Raw genomic sequence first — 5,039 nt, forward strand, 5'->3', positions numbered from 1 at the left:
CAGGGCCACTGATGGACTCAGCACGGGTGCAGGGCCGCCCGACGCAAGGGCCACATATTTGCCGCTTACAAAACAACATAAGCACACACCCTCAGGTGTGCACACATGCTCTGTACACGCTCACGTCTGTCCATGCCAATACCAGCACACACCCCCAGGTGTGCACACATGTTCTGTACATGCTCACGTCTGTCCGTGCCAATACCAACACACAACCCCCGGGTGTGCACACATGCTCTGTACACATCTGTCTCCGCCAACACCAGCACACACCCCCAGGGGTGCACACACGCTCTGTACATGCTCACATCTGTCCATGCCAACAACAGCACACACCCCCGAGGGGTGCACACACGCTCTGTACACATCTGTCCCCACCAACACCAGCACACACCCCCAGGGGTGCACACACGCTCTGCACATACTCATGTCTGTCCCTGCAGCCTGAGTCAAACAGTCACAGAGAGGCAGAGGAGGAGGAGGAAGGACGCGATGGGCACTGAGGTCCTGGGCCGGTTCCCCTCCCTACCTCAGGAGAGACGCCTCATGTGATCCTGCCATCACCCACCCTTCCGCCTCCATCCTCTGTCCTCCCACATGGATCGGGAGGACGCCCACTGCACAGAGCTGTGATGAGCATGAACAGAAGATGGCAGGAGCTCATGCCAAGGTGCTGAGCACAGGGTCTATAGAGTGCTTCTTTCTGCTGTGGCTGACATCATCAAACAAGAGGCTGACATGGCTTCCAGAGAGAAAGTCACTCGCTGAGAAACTGAAACGTGTGACCTAGGAGCCTGTGAAGGTCTAAGAACAAACCAACAAACCAAACAGTTTTGTTTGTTTTTCAAACACCATAGCCTGTTTTTTTCTTTTTTTCTTTTCTTTTTTTTTTTAATGCTCTACCTTGGGTATCATTTAGTTTAATTTCAAAGTAAGTCCAATAAATACACAAAATCACAGTACTGAGCATGGAGCATTGTTTCACTTCATGTCCTCCAGCCTTTAGGACACATTAAGGAAAGACACGATTCCAGGATTCCCATTAGAAAGACTGCCCTGAGGCACCTGCTGGGACAGCCAAATTGCAGCTGTTGATGCTGCCCCCAAGCTGCTTGGATGAAGAAGAAGATTCCGGAGGTCTCTTCTCTTCTGTCCCTCACCCAGAAGAGAAGGTGGGGGGAGAAAGGTGAGAGAAGACAGGAAGGAGGAGGGAGGGAGGGAGAGAGGAGGGGAGAGGTAGGGAGACGGGGGGGGCACGGGGGGAGAGAGGAGGGGGAGGGAGGGAGAGGGGAGGGGGGAGGGAGGAAGAGAGGAAGGGAGAGGGAGGGAGGAGGGGCATGTTCCATCCACCAAGACAGCTGCACTGCAGAGAGAATGGAGGGTGTGTTGCCTCTCAGGACAGCAAGTTCATGCTGTTTATAACTGTTAGCATAAACAGTGACCAGCTGAGGACAGACTTGGCTTCCATGGAATTCACAGATTCCAGTCATTAAAAATCCCTTCTGAGTTTTCATCTGGAAAACTTTGCAAATGTATTTAGGGACAAGAGGCAGAAGATGAAGCCAACACAATTGGGCTCAAACCGCCGTCCTTTTCCTTCTCTCTGCATCCAGGACCCGCCCTGAGCTCCTGAGTGTGAGGACCCGGAGCTGCCCAGCCCAAGGGCGTGGCCCCTGACCAGAGGAGGGAGCTGCACAGGGGGGACCCCAGCACGTGGATGGCAGGATCTGTGCTATCTCAGTCCCAGGGTCCCAAGCAGAGAAGGTCTGGGGTTCCCAGCTGAAGCTTTGCTGTCTCCTCTGACACCAAAGTCCAGAAGGACTGAGTGGGACCAACGCCGGACCTGCCGGTTCCTCGGTGGCTGCAAATGTGGCCCTCAGATTGCGGGTGAGACCCTCTAGGGGAGCCCAGACAGCAGCGAGAATCACAGGCAGGAGTGCTCCAGGGGCCCCAAAACACAAGTGCAGCCTGAGGAAGGCAGTGCCCGCTCACATCCCCGTCCAGGCTTGTGTGCCACACTCGAGAGGCACACGGCACCAGAATATGGTGCTTTAAGTGGCTTTGTGGGGTGTAGGAACACAAAGTGGGGCCTCGAGTGGCTCAGAAGTCACTCCCACCAGCCCGCGGGGACCCGGGCGGCCCCTCTGGACGTGGCTGGCGTCTCTCCAGGGCAGGCTCCAAAGTCCCGCGGAGGAGGTGAGCGTAGGTCTTGCTCTGACCTGAGGAAGGCCCCTGACAAGTATCCTGAACATGCAGCCACACAGCTGACTGACTCATCTGAAGGGACCTGCTGAGCCATGAGCCAGGGATGGCTGGAGAGAACTCGACTAACACACCATCCCTGCCCAGGCGCCCACGTGGGGCTCCCACGAGAAAACTACGGAAGCTGTGAAGACGGAGGTGTGCATAGGGCTGGGAGAACCCAGGGAGGAGCCGCAATGGGGACAGGGAGGGACAGAGGGCTGGGCCCCACAAGCAAACGAGGGAGGCCCTCAGTGCCATGAAGTCCCCCTGCACCCACCGCTGCAGGCCTGGCTGGCAGCACGACCTAGGCTGCGGGGGCCCAGGAGCACGTGTGTTTGGCAGGAGCTGCCCTCCTGGAGCCGCACTATGGGTACCATCATTTTACAGGCAGGTACCTGATATCAATGATGACAATCAACCATGCCACCCTGAATTACAGCCATGTCCTCAGCGGGTCACTATTTACGCTGACAATTACAAAGAGCTTGAACTCGCTGTTCCAAGAGGCAACAAGCCCTTCATTATCACGGCAGCAAGCCTCTGTGCGGCCCTCCGCCTCCGCCGCTTCCCGTCGGGGCAACCTGAAGTCCCATGACGGTGACTCAGAGCCAGCCCAGTAGCTTCAGTGCAGGAAAAATCACAAAATCTCAAACACATCCTAAACATGGGCAGCTGGTAGGAGCTGATTCCTAAATTAAACCTGTTCGGAGGCTTTCTGGGCTAGCACAGCTCTGATCACAGGCTTGCGCTTTCTGCTCCCTGTGAAGGGCTGGGCTCTGCCATTCTGCAGGCTCCGCTAGGTGGAGTCCGCCCTGTGGCCTCGGTGGCCTGTGCCAGACAGTGTGACCGTCGCCCGCAGTGAACACTCGGCACAGCAGAGCAGGCTTGGGGAAGAACAGAAAGTGACCTCTAAGCCTGCAGAAGACGCTAAGCCACGCATGGCCTCACGCGCACTGTGTGTCAACCACGGCCTAAGCAGGAAACAGTTCTTAATAGTTCCAGTAAATGCAAAGGCCACCCTGGAAAACTGCGTGAACCTTTTTGACTCACAGGTGGAGAGCCACTGCCTGACACACAAAGGTAAAGAATTAACCTGAAACTGCATATTATAAAACTTATTTTGAAATGATGGTACTTAATTTAAAAGACTCCCAAAGAATACTGCGTTAGAAAGTGACAGAGTGAAACTGTGAGGCTGACCACAGGAGTCCCTGGAAATTTCACCAAATGTTGTGTCAAAACTGGGAAACAGAAGAACCGCACCTGACGAAACATTCGATTAATCACTCGAGTCCTCCCCACATACGAAGCTATGTTAAAAAGTGTTCCCAGAAGGTAAAGTGAGCAGGAGGGCTGTGAACACATAAAGAAAGAGCCACTTCATCCACGGACCACAACAAAAGAAACGCTAACGAGTGCCGACGACACGCTGGAGTCCAGGACTTCGGGCGCAGCTGTGAAGGTGACACTCAGGGTCCCACTGTCCAGATGGGAAGCCAGGGTGGAAACACCAGGGAGCCTGTCTCAGGGTGCAGAGCCAGTGAACGGTGGTTCATACTGGGCCAATCCCAGCTGCCAGGCTTTGGGGCTCCTGGGGACAGAATCCTGTTGACTTCACTGTGGGGTGCGAGAGGTGGCAGCATCCCCCAAAGGCATCTGGAGAAGTGGTGTTACCCTCCATCCCCTGTCCCCCGCGCTACCCTCCGTCCCCTGTCCCCAGGTTGCTCACCATCCTCCTCACCTCCAGGCCCCTCTTCCTGTCCTCCCTCATTTTCCTGTTCACCCAGAGCACGTCACATGACTCTTCCCTTTTCAAGAGGCTCAGCTGCACCCAGAGGCATTCCAGCCTATTCGGGATGGGACACACACCCTGAAGAAATGCCAGCACAGGGCCAGAAGGGCCTGAGACCCTCTCACTGTTGCCCAGGAAGGATGAAACAGCCCACGGTCATGCTGCTTGTCAGGCAGGATGAAAACTTCTGTTTCCAAAATGTTCTTTTCACTAGAACTGTTCAGACCATTCGTGAATGAATCAGTTAAATACCAACAAGGGCTATTCCCACTTATTCTCTGGCTAAAGTTTTCCACCCATCAGCAACCACACTCCTAGGACTTATCCCTAACGAAGTATCAGCGCCTTTTACCTTTTAGGAAAACCTCTTTCTCTCCAGCTTTGTCTTCCTTCCACAAAAGGTGCCTCTGACTGCCTCACTCGCCGTACCAGCATTTCACTCGGCTACAGAGGAAAATCTGCATGGGGCTCAGAGGTGGTTGGTCCCCGCATGGGCAGCAGCTCTGTGACATCCTCTGAGGAGCCTGGCCCAGGCCTGCCCCAAAGGCCAAGACTCTGGCTTCTGGCACTTGGGTCCCCAAAGCTGCTTTCCCTCCAGGCATCATGCCCCAGGCAAGACGGCCGGACAAGGGCTCAGGGCTGCTGTGGGTCAAGAAAGCCTCCCGACACCTCCCACTCCAGGAACCCCCATCAGCATCCCAGCATCTGGACCTGTGTCACCAGCCGCTCCGCCGTACAAGAGAATTGGATTTTCAGCTGGGTGTGCTGCTTCCCTAAACAAAGTAGGGTGTTGTTACTGAGGAAAAAGGAAAAAGCTGGCATCTTCTTGGCAACCCCGTGACATCCAGCCACCGGTTTTCACCACCCCAGAGATGTCCACCCAGGGCAGATAGTGTCTTCAACCAAGCGCCACTGACCCAGAAGTGCAGTAATTAGTACACTTTCACCAGAGTCACCCACTCCTTCACCTTTACACCCAAGAAAAACATGTTTGCCAGGCAAA

At 54.9% G+C, this 5,039-nt stretch overlaps 1 pseudogene; it reads right to left on the reverse strand.

Annotated features, from left to right (window-relative positions):
• Nucleotides 1-1,732: 1,732 nt before the first annotated feature.
• Nucleotides 1,733-3,187, reverse strand: LOC139361106 (uncharacterized; annotated as a pseudogene).
• Nucleotides 3,188-5,039: the final 1,852 nt, after the last annotated feature.

This window comes from Macaca nemestrina (genome assembly GCF_043159975.1).
Source record: "Macaca nemestrina isolate mMacNem1 chromosome 8 unlocalized genomic scaffold, mMacNem.hap1 SUPER_8_unloc_4, whole genome shotgun sequence".
In the NCBI taxonomy this organism is placed as follows: domain Eukaryota; kingdom Metazoa; phylum Chordata; class Mammalia; order Primates; family Cercopithecidae; genus Macaca; species Macaca nemestrina.